The 19,236-nt window shown below is 38.1% G+C and overlaps 1 pseudogene across 1 annotated transcript; it reads right to left on the minus strand.

Moving 5' to 3' along the window:
* Positions 1–14,056: 14,056 nt before the first annotated feature.
* On the minus strand, positions 14,057–15,650 carry LOC308340695 (elongation factor 1-alpha 1-like; annotated as a pseudogene). Its single transcript has 2 exons — positions 14,760–15,650; positions 14,057–14,541 (listed from the first exon to the last, which is right to left on the minus strand). The product of its transcript is annotated as an elongation factor 1-alpha 1-like (transcript).
* Between the last annotated feature and the right edge of the window lie 3,586 nt (positions 15,651–19,236).

Consider the following 19,236-nt stretch of genomic DNA (forward strand, 5'->3'; position numbering starts at 1 on the left):
TTGTCATTTTGTCCAGATAAGATTTGCTTTCTCCTCCTCTGGAATTCCACTGTTCTTGGTGAGTGAAGTTGATCTTGACTGGGTTTCTTGTTGATCTTCTGGGGGAGGGGCCTGTTGTAGTGATTCCCAAGTGTCTTTGCCCGAGGCGGAATTGCCCCGCCTTTATCAGGAGCCAGGCTAAGTAATCTGCTTGGGTTTGCTTTCGGGAGCTTTTGTTCCCTGAACGCTTTCCGTAGAGTTCCAGAGGATGGGAATGAAAATGGCGGTCTCCCGATCTCCGGCCTAGAGGAGGAGAGCTCAGGGTCCCGCTCCTCAGTGCGCCCTCAGAGAAAAGCGCCCAACCGCCTCCATCTCCCTGGCCTCTGGTCGCACTTGGAGAAAAGTTCTCAATCGATTGCACTTGGAGAAAAGCTTTCAGTCGCTTCCGTCTCCCTGGCTTCCAGCCGCGCTCTTGGAGAAAAGTGCTCAGTCACTCTGTCTCCCTGGCCTCCGACTGTGCTTACCCAGCCTGTGACCGGTTCAAGGTAATCCTGAGCTGAGAGCTCACTCCTCGGCTTTGTCACTGTAGCTGGGTTCCCCACTCTAATACCTGTGAACTCTGCGACACTCAGACACCCCTGGTCCTTCTGTGACCCCACGGGACCTGGGGTTACGCTGGCCCCGCGTGGGCTTCTCCCCAGTTTAGCCTCTGGAGCGATGTCCCTCAGTGGAGCAGACTTTTAAAAGTCCTGATTTTGTGCTCTGTTGCTCCATCGCTTGCTGGGAGCCAGCACCTCCCCCTGCGGTCTGTCTTCCTGTCGCTTTGGATTCACTTCTCTGCAGGTCCACTTTCAGAGAGTGGTCGATTTTCTGTTTCTAGAATTGTTGCTCTTCTTCTCTTCGATTTCCCGTTGGATTTGTAGGTGTTTGCAGTGGTTAGATAAGCTATCTAGCTGATCTCCTGCTACCTGATGTCATCTCAGCCTGCTACTTCTATGCCATCTTGACTACTCCCTGTGCAGCCACTTGAGCACGCCGCTTTCTCACGGTGTCAGGAGCTGGTGGGTGTCTGACCGATTCTAGATCCTAGTTCTGCAGCTTTTGCATTATGAGCTTGCAAACTTTGAGCACTGCTTTTTCCAGACTGGTCCAGAAACCACGAGTCAGACTCTATAAAATTAATTTTCTATTAAAAGTTTTTCCAAAGAATCTATTATAAAATATTAGTTGATACATGGAAATTTCCTTAACATACACATAGACACAGACAGACACAAGCCAACATCATCATCCTTACTGGTGAAACACTAGAATTTTTTTAAGAGAGGGCAGAGGGAGGGGCAAAGAAAGAGGGAGAGAGAGAATTTTAAGCAGTCTCCATACCTAGGATTGAACCCTATGTGGGGCTTGATCTCAAAAACCTGAGATCATGATGTAAGCCAAAATCAAGAGTCGGATATTTAATCAACTGAGCCACCCAGGAGCCCCCCAAATTTCTCATTAAATTCAGGACAAACACAAGACAAACATGATACAAAATTTTTTTAAAAAGTTAATAAAAATAAGTATTCAAATATTATTTGGTCATATCATCTTATGCAGCAAAAGTATTTGAAAAATTCAACATCCATTCATGATCAAAACTCTCAGCAAGTTTAAGAATAGAAGTGAACTACCTCAACTTAAAGAACATCTACAAAAACCCTACAACTAACATTATATTTAATAGTAAAAGACTGAATGATTTCTCTCTAAGATTAGAGGAATAAGGTAAGGCTATCCAATCTTACCACTTATTTAACATAGTGCTAGATATTCTAGCTACTGCACTAAGGCAAGATAAATAAATAAAAGGGATATAGATGGGAAGGAAAAGAATAAAACTGTTCTTATTTGCATTAATATCTGTGGAAAATCATGAAGAATCTAAAAAAAATTAAATACTTCTAGAACTAATGTGAGTTCAGCAAGGTCTCAAGATACAAGATAATACAGCAATCTATTTCATGTTTATATATTAACAATGGATATGTGAAAAGAAAAAATTAAAAAGATTACTATCACTACAAAGAAAATGAAATACTTATATATAAACTTAAAAATGCATGTACAGGATCTATGCTGAAAAAAATGCCGATGAAAGAAATTAGATAAGACCAAGAGAGATACACTGTGTCCAAGAAAGATACAGGCTCATCATATTCAAATGGATACACAGTTTCAACATAATTCTTATAAAAATTCTAGCAAAGTTTTTGTAAATGTAGACAAAATCATCCCAAAATTTCTATGAAAATGCAAAAGAACTAAGATAGCTAAAATCATTTTCAAAAAGAATATCATTGAAGAAATTAGTTTTATTAAATAGCTATAGTAGTGGTGTGATATTGGCAAAGGAATAGATACAAAGATCAGTAGAACAATTTAGATAGCCTAGAATAAGTACACACAAATATGCCCAACTGATTTTTGGCAAAAGTGCAAAAGCAATTCGTTGGAGGAAGGATAAGTTTTCAATGCAGCAACTGGACCTCTATAGGCAAAAAAACTGAACCTCAACCTAAATATCACAAAATTTACATTTAAATGGATCAGCCTTAAATGTAGAACATAAAACTAATAACACTTGTAGAAAAAAAATCATAGGGGAAAAGTCTTCAACATCCATGGCTTGGCAAAGTCGTCTTAGACTGGACATCAAAAACATGATTAATAAATGAAAAAAAAATAGATAAACTGGATTATCAAAGTTAAAAGTGATCTGTGAAAGACCCTGTGAAGGGTATGAAAAGCAATATATTAGAAGAAAATATTTGACAATCACATATTCAACAAAGGATTAGCTGGAACATAAAATTACTATTAAAATACAGTAGTAAGTACAAGATTAGAAACAATTAGAAAATGGTCTAAAGATATAAAGAGGGTTTCACTGAAGAGGATGTAAAGATGACAATAGGCACACGAAAAGATTTTCAAGATCATTAGTCATTAGGGAGATGAAAACTAAAACCACAATGAGATGTCACTACATAGTTATTAGAATGCTGAAATAAAAATGGAACACCGAATCCTGGCAGTTGTGCCGAAGAGCCAGATCACTCATATATTGCTGATAGAAGCGTAAAATGGTGCACTCACTCCAGAAAAGTGAATGGTAGTTCCTACAAACCTGAATGTGTGCTTACCATATCATACGACTCAGCAATTTGCTGAGCATTTGTCAGAGAAAGGAAGACTTCTGCTCATGCAAAAACCTGGACGCAATTGTTCATACAAGCTTTATTGGTAATAGTTCTAAACTGGAAATGATCTAAACATCCTTCAATGGGTGAATGATTAAGTAAACTCAGACATCCACGCCATGGAATATTACTCAGCAATAGAAAGGAATGGACCATTGACACATACTTGGTAGCATCTCAAGGAAATTACACTGAGTGAAAGGAGCTGGTCTCGAAAGATTTCATACTGTGCTTCCATTTATAAAACATTTTTTTTAATGGCAAAATTACAGAAATGGAGAACAGATTTATGGTTATTAGGAGAGAGAGAGGGGCAGAGGGAAGAGGCGGCTGTGAATACAAAAGGGCAAGAGGAGGAGCCTCGTGAGGGAATTGTTCTGTATCTTGGCTGTAGTGGTGTTCACACAAATCTACACACGTGGTAAAATGCTTAAATTAAACACACACATGCTCACAAAATCTGAATAAGGTTGATGTATTATACCTATGTCAGTTTCCTACCTGTAATATTATTATACTATAGCTATGTGAAATGTCATTGGTAAGTGAAACTCGATGATGAATGTATGGGATGTCTGTAATTATTTCATATAGCTGCATATGTACCTACAGTAATCTCAAAATAAAAGGTCTAAAAAATAAAAACAGTTAAAAATCCAATTTTACAGGGGCAGCTGGGTGGCTCAGTGGGTTAAAGCCTCTGTCTTCAGCTCAGGTCATGATCTCAGGGTCTTGGGATGGAGCCCCACGTCGGGCTCTCAACTCAGCAAGGACCCTGCTTCCTTCTCTCTCTCTCTGCCTGCCTCTCTGCATACTTATGATCTCTGTCTGTCAAATAAATAAATAAAATCTTAAAAAAAATTCAATTTGACAATTCAAACTAAAAAAAGTGACAAGATGTATGACAATGGGCTCATGGCTTCTAATGTACTAATTTTGAGGAATAGAAAGCCCAAGATTATGAACAGAAAATTCAGATAAAAAGGGAAGCACAAAAAACTTTTAAATATGTGAAAATATACTAATATTTTTTTATAATAAGACCAATACAATTTAAGCTGTAATAAAATATCTTTTTGGAAAGGTCAAAAGGTTTGAAAATAAATGTCATTGGCAAGTGGTCCGAGGACATTTTAGGATGAGGTAGGTCACAATAAAAGGGATATAATCACTTTGAAGGATATTTGACAATATCAAAATTAATAATTTACTTGCTATTTAATAGAAATTTCATTTCCATATATTTGTATAGCAAGTATACTAATCTATGTATAAAGTGCATTATGTATAAGCACTGTATGTAATAAGGAAGAACTGGAAACTGCATAAATGTACATTAAAGGCCAGTGATTCACTACGTTATGACACAATCATACAATAAAATATGTTGTTAAGAAAAATGAAGTAGCTCTGTATATTCTGATATAGAATCATATTCAAATTACTGTGTTTAGAGAAAATCATAAGGTCATGAATAGTATATATAACTTATCCTCAATTGTATAAATTTAAAAGATACATATACATGGATATGTCTATAAATAAACATATATATGTGTATATATGCAGTTGCATATACATGTGTTTCTGGAGAGTTCACAAGATAATAAATAGTGGCTGGCTCTAGGAAGGCAGCAGAAGTCTTCATTTAGAGAGCTGTATCCATTCTCTTTTAAGCCTGTTGTCTGGCTTGGAATAGTTACTATGTCTGTCTTCATAATTGATGTGTCCCCCAGAGTCTAACATTTGCTCAGTACATTGTAGTGGCTAAATAAACACTTGTTGAACTGAACAATATTTCTATGTTATTTACCCTCGAGGAGTAACTCTTAACATTGCAACCATTAATTACTTTTACCTGTAGAAAGCTCTATACTTCCCACAAATCTTTTCTAACACATGATCTTACTTGATCCCCAATGTTTTTTCAGTTTATACAAAGTATTTCTAAGTTTTACCTATGCATATATTCCAATTATTTCCTGCAATGCAGTCATAAGTGCTTATACAATTGCACACCTTTTATAAACTGTTCTCACATTTTTTTGCCTTTTCTAATCACTTTGTTGTGTTTCACCCTTCTAGTCAGTTCTTCTCTTTACTCTTTTTTGAAGGATTTTTTAAAAAATTTACTTATTTGAGGAAGAGGCAGGGGGAGCGCACACGGAGGGGGAGGGGCAAAGGGAAAGGGAGAAGCAGACTTCCTCCTGAGCAGGGAACCTGACACGGGGCTCAATCCCAGGACCCAGGGATCATGACCTGAGCCAAGGCAGACGCTTAAGGGACTAAGCCACCCAGGCACCTCTCTTCTCTTTACTCTTATGTGCAAATGGCCTACCATCTTCTGTATTACCACATTTAAGATACATTATTCTTTTTCTTTCTGCTTTCTTTTTGTTTATAAAACAAGTTGTTTTTCTTTTCTTTTCTTTTTTTTTTTTTTTTTTAAAGATACTGTGGCTAGTTCTCTCTGTGTCCTTCAGGAATTCCTTTGAAACCTATCTAAAAACTATGATGCAGTTTCTCTTCTTTACCCCACATCCACCAGCTTCCTATAGAGCGACAATTCCTCCTCCAGCCCAAGAATTATTGGCTCAGGCCAGCAGTTTGTCATAAAATATTCTACATGACATCCATGCTTTGTCCTAGCTCTTCTATTTCCTGCAGCCCCTTAAAGATCTTTTTTTAATATCCTTACTCTCAAATCCATCAATTTCTGTGTTATAAGAAGAAAAGGCCTTTGCAATTATTCTATGTAATACTTTCCTGACTTCTTTTTTAAGGACCTCATCCTGTATTCCTCTTTCTGTTTCATTTAATCTGTTCTGTTGGAAAGTTAGCCTTTTCTGTTTAGCCCCATTTAATAGTTCTATTTACACTTCTGTTTGCACATTCTGGGCCTTTCACTTTTCTCCTAAAATCTTTAAAAACCAGGTACTCCACTCCTCAAAAATATAAGCATGTTGTGTCCATTTCCAGATTTTTTTCCTCCTGATTTTGATCAGTTGTTTATGGTGCATTAACAACTTTGTACTTTTAGTTGTTTAATTTCCAACTTTAAATCGTTCCATTAAACACACACACACACAAAACCCAAAAGCTCTTTGATCACATGCTCTTTCTTTTTACACATAATCTTGATCTGATTGTCCATTTTTATCTTTTAGGATCGGTGTTAATCCAGTCTTCCTGACCACTTTAGGAAGTTTCTAGAAAGTTCTCAGTCTTTCTTCTCTCATTTGTGCTTGGGGTGTTCAAGAGTTTGTTTGAGTTTAGAGTTTGTTTGTTTAGAATTTTAGAGTTTGTTTAGAGTTTTCTCAGTTTGGTTTCTATTTCTTTAGCAATCATGTCTGTTGATGGGATCTCCAAAAGTTCTATTTTTAGCTATAGCTGTTAAGATAGCTCTGGTTGCTTTATTGGCCATGATGCTGCATAACAAAACACCTTGACATGCAATAGTTTACTAAAACAAGCGTTTATTTTTCTCAGCCATGTGCTTATAGGTCAGTGGGGAAATTTCTGCTTATGCTGAGTGTTGGCTGACCTTGGGCCCAGCCTTTGGAATTGGCTCTGAGTCTGCTCCACATCTTCTCATTGTTCTTGAACCGACAGTTCCTGGTCATGTTCTTCTCATGGTGAGGCACCAAAGGCCCATGCAAGTCTTTAAAATCTCTGCTCCTGTCCCCTCCCTCTCACTTCGCATTAGCCAAAGCAAGCAGGGGTAGACTCTGTTTCCTCTGCTACACTGTACAGGAGGGAGTGAGGAACTGAGAACAAGCCTGCAGTTTGCCACAGCTGTTTATAGTCTGCTCCTTTGGATACCCTATGGCTATGCACCCCCTTCTTCCTCTTGAAGCAGAAAAACCTTGATGTCTCCCCTGCAGTCCCTGCATCCTATTCAAGAGTTCAATCTCTCTGGATGGTGTAGAGGGCTCTTCTATCAGACTTTGATTTGGTGTCTCATGGCTCCATTAACTAGATATTTTTGTTAATGTAAAGATAGGAAAAGCTTCTGTGGGGCATAATAATCATCAAAAATTTTGCTGAACAAAAATGTCGTAGGCTCCCTGCTCTGGCTGTGGAGTGAGCTCTTCAGTTTGTCCATCTGGCAGCCCCAGGTTTGCTCTTCAGTAAGAATCCTTTGCCCATTTCCCTTGGTGGTCTTTGGCTTTGCCTTCTGAAAGAGTTTTCCTTCTCCATTATCTTGCGGCCACATCTGAGGTGGACATTCAGGAGCACATCTTTCCTAAGGATCACAAATATAGAGCAAACCAGTTCCTGTTAGTGTGGTTTCAGAATCCAGTGGATTCTTTTTGGACAATAAGTTACCCTCAAAAATGTGGTGGTCTTGCAGTGAAAACTGGCTTTTTGGTGATTTCCAAGTGTGAGTGAACACAAAGTTCTTGGATAAATGGAATTTTTAAGCTCAAGGACACAGTCTTTTTATTTATAGACCTTTGTGCTCTGCCCATCTAAATAATTCTCAGCTTGTTGTCTGCTGCAATGACGACATCTGAAATAATGTACTATCTTTGCCAGCAGACTAACCACTTTTGAATGGTGGGACACTAGTCATATTTATTGCTAAGATTAGAATTTTCAGATACTTCTTTTAACTGCTTCAATTTAGGATATAAACAGTTGGCCTTTCCTACCCTGAAAGTTTTCAAATCATCAGTCTTTCAGTCGGCTGAGGATGCAGGTTATAGGCAGAGTTCCTTTAATTTTAGAGAAGAGGCAAGTACTTTCTCTTACAACTCTCAGACTGGCCAGCTGGTTTCACCTTAAATTCATCATTCTTTTAGGATTTTGCTGACAACCCATGCCAACATTTTACACATATTTTGCCATTTCTCCTAATACCGTATTAGAGCCTTTACGAGCATATGGTTGGCTTTCCAGTATGTGGCAGGTGATGATTTAACTAAATACTTCACTAGTATATAATAATAGTCTTGAGATTTTCAGTTTTCATTATCTGTGTAACTAATTTGCACCTACCTAGTTCTGCCTTCATCTAGTACCACATCTTAGCTTCTGTTATTTGAAGCACCTCATTTTTGTGTACTATATCAATCAGTTGGACTAAGTGGTAAATCCACATAACCAAGAAAAGAAACATTGTTGGAAATGATAGTGGTTTAATTGAAATAGAAGTTTATTTCTCTCTCATGTAAAAGAGACTTTTGAAGATAAATCATCCAAGACCGCCTTACTGGCATCAGGATATTATCAGAAACCAGTCTATCTTCTTTCTACTTCTCCACTTTGAACAGAAGGCTTCTTTCTCTGAGGTCACCTTATAGTATAAAATGGCTGCTCTACATCCATTCATCACTTCTGTGACAGCAGAAGAGGTGGGAAGGATAAAAGAGTATCCCTCGCTCTTGAATCAGTGGGCTCTCTTTCTTTAGGCAGTGTTCCCAGAAGGCCGCTGCAAAATCATAAGCTTACATCTCATTGTCTACGACTTAGACATATAATTTCATCTTGCTATAAGGGATGGTGGGAAATGTAGTAATTTATTTGTTAACTGAATATAAATGAGATTTGGTTATTAAGGAAGAAGAGAATTATAGGTATCAGGATTCTGCAATTAATCGTCTCTACCAGAGACTCTGCTTTGAGACTTTTAATTTGTTAAACACATGTTCAGTTAAGCTTTGACATCTTGAAAGGACAGAAAATATTTTCTCTTCTTTATCATCCTCATATCATAATTTAAGTCATCCCTATTATAACGGCAATTTACTCGTCCTTCACATACATATGCCACATTTCCAACCTTTATAGAAATTAATTTCTGTCATTACTCTAGCCTTATTTAAAAAGACAGAGTATGTTACTTTATATAGTACAACAGTAATTCTTTTACATAGATCTTTTCAAACTGACTGGTCCATTTCTTTTCTTTTAAGTACATTTCAGACTGCTACTCTGTTTACCTAAATAAATTTGTTTCTTTCGAATTGAAAATGATCTTAGTGATTATCTACTTAGTTTGCTCATTTTGTAGATGAGTATTCTACGACCTAGAAAAAGTACCTTAGGCCACTCACGTTACATAGCCAGGAATTAATAGCCAATCTTTATGCCTATATCCTTGGATTTGTTTGCAATTAAATATGTCCATATAGTACTTTTTCTTTTCCCCAATCAAATTTCCTTCTACCTTTTTTAGGTTATTCAGTTTAAGTCTACTTCCAACCATTCCTACTATACGCAGGAGATAAGTCATGACCCAGAATAATATTTCCTTTTCAAATTTCTCTTATGGATGAGGATGGAACATAGTATATTCGTAAATCTGATATTTCCTCTCACTGAGGGAATCACACATATGATCATATATCTTCCACTTCAAATCTCATACATCTTTGAACATTTACATTTGTGGGATTGGCAACCTTTCTCCTTTTATGAATTATTTTTCCCCTTTTGGCCAGTGTAAAGAGCCCTGAACCAAGTTCTTATCTATGTGAAAGTAAGTTCTCCTTTAGGTCCTTGTTCTAAAATGATTCCATTACCCACCCACCCCATTCATCCTATGAGTTGATTAAGTTAACAATATTTACAGAGTACCTTTACATGCAAAGTTCCAAGAAATCTATAACTTAAGCTGGAAGCATGCAACACAAATAACATGAAAACATCTATTTTGCTTGATCCCAGGAAATTTCCTTTCAACTCCCAGATCTCTTTCCCTACTGTGATGTTCTTCCTACCGCTTCTCTTTATCGCCAGAACACAGCATGTAGTAAGCAGCCATACATGTTTTTTGCATTATGTTGAACCTCAGACTTTGGTTAAAACATCCCTTTCTACTTTCTTCTTTTTCCTCCAACCTCTCATTTGCAGCAGATAAACAACCTATAGTGGTTGCTTGTCTGGGAGACTGGAAGTTTGGGTGTGGTGCTCCACCAGGCAAATTCAGGATTTAGCAAGTGTGTGCACACTTCCAGGTTATGCTTTTCATACTGTTGCTATTGCAGTGTTATTTTTTTTTTTTCATATTAAATTTCACTTGGTCTTGCTCAGAACATACTGTTTTTATCCATCTCTTGGAAGGCAGGCTTGACCTTGAGCCACCCCTTTCATTTTCACTTTCCTAATTCTTTCCCCTTTCCAAACTACACCCATTTCCCTTTTTCCCCCCAGGTAGCTTCACCGAATTCCTTTCAACCTGCCCTATTGCTTTTTGCAATATTGATAATCATGAATATTGAGCCTAATATAATGGCTGGCACTCAACAAATGAAAATCATTTTTCTTACCTTTATTAAATGATCTTCACCGTAATACCATATGGCGCTTTGACTGGCCTAGGATGAACTAACCACAGCATAAGGTATTGACATGGTAGTGAAATACTATCCTGCAAATTATTACTACATTCGCAATAAGACGCACCTGAGTTTAAGGCTGGGCTATATCAGTCACTATCATGTGAAACTGGCAAGTTATGTGAACGCCTTGGAGCTCAGTTTCTTCTGGGTGCAAATACCTACTTCATTGGGATGGTGTAACATTAAATTGGAATAATCATATCCTACTTGTCTGGTGCATGGCAGAAGTGCCAGAAAAGTTTGTCGTCTTTTATACGGAGCTTACTGGAACCTAAACCAGTGGCATTTATTGGATACTCCTCTTAGAGTTTTTATATGTATCTTCTATTTTCTTTTCCATATCCATTTATAAAAGTCTTACTAATTATCTTTTATTGATATTCTTAAGAATTTATAAGTGTAAGAATGTTCAGTCTCATTTAAAAAAAAAAAAAAAAGGACATCAAGGAAGGAGAAAATTAACAGTTGGAATGCGAAAACAACTTTTAGCCTGCATTCAACCTATTGCTGAGTATACTTGTTTCCCTGAAAGTTGAGGTAAATTATGCCGCTTCCTGGTGGTAAGGAATTGATTTGATTTTGTTTTGAATAAACTTTGAGAGGGAAAAGCCACATTTCTTCAGCATTTTCTCATCTTATCTATATAAAATGGCAACTGATTTAAGTTAAAGCTCTTCTGGAACCGGTCTTGTAAACTTAGCTCTAATAAACTAAATGTCAATGTGATAAAAAAAAAAAAAATCCTTACTAAAGAAAAAAAAATATATCTACTTCATTCCAATTCTGAAAAAAATGTGCTCTGCTGCAGCTCTGAGAGGTTCTTTTTGGTATCCTACTGAGGTCCATTCATTTACTTTTTGTTCAGCATAAGCTTCCAGGTAGAATTTGGGCAAAGTAGCCACACAAGTTCTTTTAGTAGACAGTAGCAATGAAGTGCAAGAAATATTTGTGTTCATGTCATATCTTGATGAGTCCTTTTCCTCCAGTGACCTCCAGTGTACCATGGCATTTAACTGGATGAATCGTTAATCAAGTTAGACTGTGGCCTCTTTTATTCCAGAAACTGAGTTTCCAGTTTTAGATATCAACTTTTTTGATGTTGCTTAACATTGTTAAATGCAATTAATATTCAGTTTACTAGTTTAACATGCTATAGACTAAGGGTTTTTATGTATCAAGCTTGCACAACTGTGAGGAAGAAGAGCTCCTGCTCATCACACTCACAGGGGATGAGAAACTAGGATCTAAGTTTGGCAAAGGGACAATGATGTGCTAATTCCAACAAAAGGACATTTTACAGAGAATACTGGAACATCATTTAATTAAAGGTCAAAAATGGACTCTACTGGAACAGGGTAGTAAAGATGTGTCTTAGTAGTAGCAACCTCTGGGAAAAAAACAAACGAAAACAAAGCAAAACACTTTTTATTTTGCACTACTTTAGCTACCTCTCAAGCCTTTCCATTGATTAGCAGAGTTGCTGACCCCCTCCATGTCTGTGACTGGCCTTTCTGTCCTCCAATTTGTGTTCACAGTCCCCTTCCATCCTACTCAACTTCTCTTGGTTCTTGGAGTATTTTTACTCTATGATGTGACTTGGGCCCTCACATGTTATTTCCTCCCCCTGAAGCCTTCTTCATTCCCTTTTTTTGCATGGATATCTGTTATTTATCATCAAAGACTCAAATTAAATGACTGAGATAACTACTAGGTTTCCACACCCACGCTGGGTTAGGGGCTTACAGAGTATCCTCAACTTTAGCTACTTTATAACCAGGACCTGCTACATCATCGACAGGTCCCATGGCAAAATGAAAATGGAGGATCCTACTGGCAGCAGGCGGACTCAATCTCCCCTTCTCGTGGGCTGTCATCTCTCTCAACACATGCCTGACAAGTACCTCCCAGACAATGCAGTCTCCACCCTGGGATATGCTTGATGGAGGATGGATGTGAAGAATTCAACAAATCACCAGCTAAACTTGCTATGGCTCTGCCAACCAGGGCAGGGATGAATGCTGCTTACCCTTACACATACACCTTCCCCTCCCCAAAGATGCCTTGAAGGTGTACCTCTGTCTCTGACTTTCTTTGTGTTCACACATGGGCAACCCCTGGTTATAATGGCAGAACACATGCTTTCATTAGCCACTGAGACCTGTTCCCCTGGTGGTGATCAGCAGTGGTTGGGGTGCCAAAGGGAAGAAAGCTGGGAGCCAAGAACCCTCCTGATGAAGGGAGTGAGCAGCGAGAGGCCGGGCTTCATGAGCTGACACAGCTCTCCTGTTCCACTGAATTTTATTTATAAAACACAAATTCAAAAATAAAAGTATTAAACATTTCAAGACAGCCACTTCAGAGTTTAAACTTCAAGAGGGTAGCCCTTCTGAGCATATGGCCCAGGGTGACTGTTCCCGCTGTGAGCCTATGAAGCTGGCTCTGTTTATAACTGGTCATACTTCATTTTTATTGTCATTAAATTGTTTCCCCTCCATGAGACATTTATAGTATGGTCCCAATGCATTTCGTAGGATTAATTTCTTTCTACTTCTGCTTTATATGGAAGCATACTTGCCCTTCCAATTTCAGGTTAAATAACCAATGACCTGTCCCTTCTCTGGTGAAATCCCTTTGGGCTCTACCCTCAGTTTTGGAGGGCAATGTCTCTGTGTACTCTGCATAGCAAGAGTCCTTTGTTGTACCATGGCATTTAGCAGAATAAATGGTCAATCAAGTTGAACTGTAGCCTCTTTTATTCCAGAAACTGAGTTTCCAGTATTAGATATCAACATTTTTGATGCTGCTTAACATTGTTGAATTCAATTAATATTCAGTTTACTAATTTAAATTAAGGGTTTTTATGTATCGAGATCCGTGTATGTTTCCTCAGGGGAACAAACAAAAATGATTGATTATAAATATTCTTCTCTTCCTCCCTACACACATAGAGAAGTGCATAACCTAATAGGACAGATAGAAAAGTAAATATAAAGTCAAATTCAATACTTTAAGTACTGAACTAGACACAAGAAAAAAGGTGTTTTTGACAGCATATTTATGGAGTTAGGAAAATTATAATGATGAGGAGACTAGAAACTGAAAACTCTTGAGTTATTTGGAAAGAATTAGTTTCTAGAAAACAGAAAAGTCTATAGAGTAACTTGAAAGTCATTCAATTGAAGAAGATTTTTTTTTTCCTCATTAAACATTTGTTTTAATGGGCCTCAAAATTATGTGACATATTTTTGGTCAAGTAGTTTCCATTAAAAAGTACTGATCTTAAAAACTAATAACCTAAAACTGCCACACACACATATACACACACGCACAGAAAAACAAATGGTCCACAGAACATTCTCCTTTCCTTCTGAAAGTTTTACAATGCATCGTAATCATTAACCAGTCTTGCCCAATTGACACGAACAGTTCTGAGACCGTTTTTCCACCACAGAATAAGACTGAGGTGGCAGGTATTGGGGATAATACTCATTTAGCCTTCTGAGCTTTCTGGGCAGACTTGGTGACCTTGCAAGCTCCAGCTGCTTTTTTGTCCACTGCTTTGATGACACTCACAGCAGCCATTCTGTCTCATGTCACAAACATCAAAACAGCCCAGAGGAGGACAGTCAGAGAGCTCTCAACACACGTAGGCTTGCCAGGAACCATAGCAAAGATGGCAGCATCACCAGATTTCAAGAACTTGGGACCATCTTCCAGCTTCTTTCCAGAACACAATCTACTCCTTCAGCTCAGCAAACTTGCAAGCAATGTGAGGTATGTGACCATCCAGCACAGGTGCATATCCAGCACTGCTGTGACCTGGGTGTTTCAGGATAATCACCTGAGTCACGAAGCCAGCTGCTTCCATGGGTGGGTCATTTTTATCATCATCAGTCACACTGCCACAAGGAAGATCTTTGACAGATACATTCTTGACATTGAAGCCCACATTGTCCCCAGGAAAAGCCTTACTCAAAACTTCATGGTGGGGGCGCCTGGGTGGCTCAGTGAGTTAAAGCCTCTGCCTTCGGCTCAGGTCATGATCTCAGGGTCCTGGGATCGAGCCCCGCATCGGGCTCTCTGCTCAGGGGGAGCCTGCTTCCTCCTCTCTCTCTTCCTGCCTCTCTGCCTACTTGGGATCTCTGTCAAATAAATAAAATCGAAAACAAAACAAAACAAAAACAAAAACAAAAAAACTTCATGGTGCATTTCAAAAGACTGTATTTCAGTTGTAACACTGACTAGAGCAAAGGTGACCACTATGCCAGGTTTAAAAACACCAGTCTCCACGCGGCCCACAGGGACAGTACCAATAGCACAAATTTTGCTGACGTCCTAGAGAGGGAGACGCAAGTATTTGCCAGTTGGACAGGTTGGTGGCAGAATGCAATCCAGAGCTTCAAGCAGTGTTGTTCCACTGGCATTCCCATCTTTATGGGTGACTTTCCATCCCTTGAACCACAGCATGTTAGCACTTGGCTCCAGCATGTTGTCACCATTCCAACCAGAAACTGGCACAAATGCTACTGTGTTGGGGTTGCAGCCAGTTTTCTTAATGTAGGTGCTGACTTCCTTAATGATTTCCTTGTATCTCTTCTGGCTGTAGGATGGCTCAGTGGAATTCATTTTGTTAACACCAACAATGAGTTGTTTTACACCTACCGTGTAAGCCAGAAGGGCTTGCTCACGGGTCTGCCCGTTCTTGGAGATATCTGCTTCAAATTCACCAACACCAGCAGCAAAATCAGAACAGCACAGTCAGACTGAGATGTGTGTGTAATCATGTTTTTGAAAGTCTCTGTGTCCTGGAGCTTCAACGATGGTCTCATAATACTTGCTGATTTTAAATTCCCACGGGAAGATATCAATGGCGATACCATGTTCATGTTCAGCTTTCAGGTTTATGTGAGACCCAGCCTGAAGGAGCCCTTTCCCATCTCAGCAGACTCCTTCTCAAATTTTTCAGTAGTTCTTTTGTGGATCCCACACATTTGTAGATCAGTTGACCAGTAGTGGTAGACTTGTCCAAATTTGGGTGTCCAATGATGACAATGCTGATATGAGTCTTTTCCTTTCCCATTGTGTTTCAGGTTTAGCTGTGGTTTTCATGACACTTGTGTTCTGGCAACAAACCCATTGGGGGGGGTGGAGAAGCCAACTGAAGAAGAATTTAACTTATTTTGCACATTTTTAGAGGGTAGAAATAAAGAAATAATAAGTGGGAGTTATGAAGAGGTGGGTTTTGATCAAGGCAAAGACCTTTTTAAAAATGAGAGTATTGAACAATGGAATGGATTTCCTCAGAAGGTGAGGATTTCCTCATTGCTAGAGTTATACAAGTACACGTGGAATGGCCAACATCACTTGTTGAATCTGTAAAGTAGAACAAAATGGGAAGATTTATGGTGAAATGATTTAGTGTAGAAGATAATGATGCAAAATATCAGAAAATTAGCACTTTAATCCTGGCCCTTCATTTTCCTGATCCCATGACATACATGCTGACCTCTTTAACTTCATTTCCTCAACTGAAAAATGGAGACAAGAGAATCTGCTTCAGATGATTGCTGTAAGCACTGAATGGGATCAAGTATTTGAAGGTGCTTTTCAAGTGCTATGAAATAGGAGTTATTGTTATTATTATTTAGGTTGTTAGTAAGAAAAATAAAAATAGTCATATGCATTATTTCAGTCTCTGTGGTCCTAGAAGATAGACAGAATAATTATCTTCTTATACCCAAGAAAAGTTTCAGATTACAAATGACCTTACCATACATAGAGACATAGCTGGTCAATGAGTGGCAGAACTGGGAGTAAAAACTTCTCCTGTAGAGCTAGGAATTACTTCCCCTGCAGCACACTGCCTTTATGATGAAGGAATCTGTGACATTTTATAGTTCCCAAAGCACTTTGGACTGAAGTCACTCAAGTAATAATAGACTCTATTTAGACATCATTCTTTTTTTTTTTTTTAAAGATTTTATTTACTTATTTGACAGACAGAGATCACAAGTAGGCAGAGAGGCAGGCAGAGAGAGAGAGGAAGGGAAGCAGGCTCCGTGCTGAGCAGGGAGCCCGATGCGGGGCTCGATCCCAGGACCCTGGGATCATGACCTGAGCCGAAGGCAGAGGCCTTAACCCACTGAGCCACCCAGGTGCCCCTAGACATCATTCTTGAAGTGATCTGCTTATGTGATTTTTCACACTAGGTGCCAGGATAAAAATACACATGTTGGCTAGATTTACCCTTTCTTTAGTAAACAGCACCTTTTCTTTAATAAACTTTGGTAGAACTTTCATCAAATAGGAGCTTTTAAAAGACACACCAAGGGATTACTCAAGGTGAGCTGAAAATCCACTATGGAATACCACACATATATATGAAATTATAAATAATATGTCCAACAACTACTATTACTTTTAATGTTGATTTTAATGTTGATTTAATGTTGATTACCATCCTTCATTACTCTGGTGACTGACTGGATCATATTTCTCTTCTTGTCTTTTTCATCCACTGTCTTTCTCTGTACGTTCTCTTGTTTAAATATTCTAGTTCTTGATCCCATGGTGGGACATGATGGACCAATCATTTCTTTGTGACAAAGGAGATACAATCTCTACAGAATGTTCTTAGCAATGGTTTGCTGTTCAGTCACATAAATGCAGATGGGTTCTGCCTAAACTATTCACAACTTAGAAACTATTTTGATGTCTATTCCTAATTGCTGCTAAATAAACGTTTCACAGAGGGAAATTTAGGAGACGTGACTACCTTTGTTCTCTGTAAAAACCCAATATTCTTTGTGAAAAATTTCTGGGCTTCAATGGCAGAAACTTTTATGGTTTTCCTTGCATTTAAGAGTAGAAAATGAACATCTTCTAGTCTGAGTGCTACTTTGTACCCCTCTGCTATTACTTAAAATTTCTTTCTTCTGTCTTTTCCCATTTTTGCCATCAAAGCTCACCCCCCACACATTTATAAAATTTAGGATTAAAAGCTATTTTGCTACAACAAAGTGTTTTCTCAACAGGAGCATGCTGTTTAACTGTTTGAAGACCACCACACCTCACTGCTCTTCAATACATTTAATCTCATAAATATGCACCAGAAAAATTGAGAGAAAGTGGTTAGATACAACCAATCCTTTGAAAAGATGCTGCCTTTCATTTTCTTTTCCTGTTAAAGGCTCACAATTCACTAGCTAACTAGTTTGTGAATATTTCTATATTCTTTTTATCTGTCAATATGTATAGTTTTAAAGGACTTATGAATTTTTTAATCACATGGAGTTTTAATGCCAACTCTCTGCACTGGTAATAGCATAAGAAGAGGGTCAGTCATGAAGCTTTAGCCCCACCGATAATTCAAAGTCTCAATAAACTGGAAAAATGTCCCTCCCTAGGAAGTCCCAGCAGGATACTTCATCCCTTCTAAATCTGTTATATATTTTTGATATTAACATAATGGAATTTATAAATCCATTGAAAAGAAAACATACACAGATTTCCTAGCAGTAGATCTAGTCATTGCCTTTGATTTTAGAATGGAGAAGAGGAAAATCCAAAATTTTTCTATTTTAAATAACTTAGAAGGAGAGGAATAACAATGGCACCAACCCCAGGCCGGTTCTCTTTTCTCTGAAAGCATCTGGACTGGCAGGAAAGGGTCCACTTTCCTCCAGGTGGCAGTGCTGTGCGCATGCCATGGTTTTCACTTTCATGCTCAGGGACCATTACAAGTACTATCCACTTATATTCCATTACAATCGATTGAATATTATACATCAAAAAGTAGAGAGAAAATGTTTAAGATTTTATGAATGCAAGCGAAATGATTAGAGCTCACAAAAGCTTTGAATTTTGAAGCTTGGCTTCTATCTTGTCCTTACACAAGCATCTTTGATCTTCTCTTCACCCAGCTTTTTAGATGACTTTTATGTGGTCTTATGATTGTTTTATTATTTTAGGAGAATTAGTCATGTAGACTCCTTTTTTAAATTTTTTTATAGAGGTTATTTTTGAAAGGAAGTTTCCATTCCATTACAAGTCAGGGGATTTCTTAAACCAGAAGGAATGCGCGTTTACTCTTCTGTGTGTTGTAAGGAATAAAAGATGGAAAAGTTAGGTTCTAATCTTACATCTTCCCTAAAATAATGTTGTGACCTTGGGCAAATCATTCACCTGATCCACTTTAATTTCTCTCTTCCTACGATGGGTTACTTGTCACTTTTTTTTTTTTTCAGGATTAAAAGAGTCAATTTTGAAGAGACTTGTAAACTATTTTACAAATGTGAGGTGTTGTTTATGTAAAAAAATCCAAGTTTTAAGGTTAGGTTTATAATAAACATTAGAAACTGCACAAAGGACAGTCAGCCTCCCTTCAAATCGTATTGTTTTCCTATTAATAGCCACCCTGGATTGTGCCTTCATGTGCTGTGGCAAGTGGCCAAGGTTTTGCAAACTTTTCCTGTGGGGAACCCCTTAAGCGTAATCTCTCAGAATAGAGACAGGATTAGGAAACACCTGGAACTCTTGGTTTCTGCATATGGGTCAACCATTGGAAAGTTTCCGTATAATGGAATTTTCACTATTCTTATGGTTCTACCATTACTAATTTACTATTTGCTCTAGTCAATAAATGATTTTTGAGCACTTTTTCCGTG

The sequence above is a fragment of the Martes martes genome (assembly GCF_963455335.1).
Source record: "Martes martes genome assembly, chromosome: 4".
NCBI lineage: Eukaryota > Metazoa > Chordata > Mammalia > Carnivora > Mustelidae > Martes > Martes martes.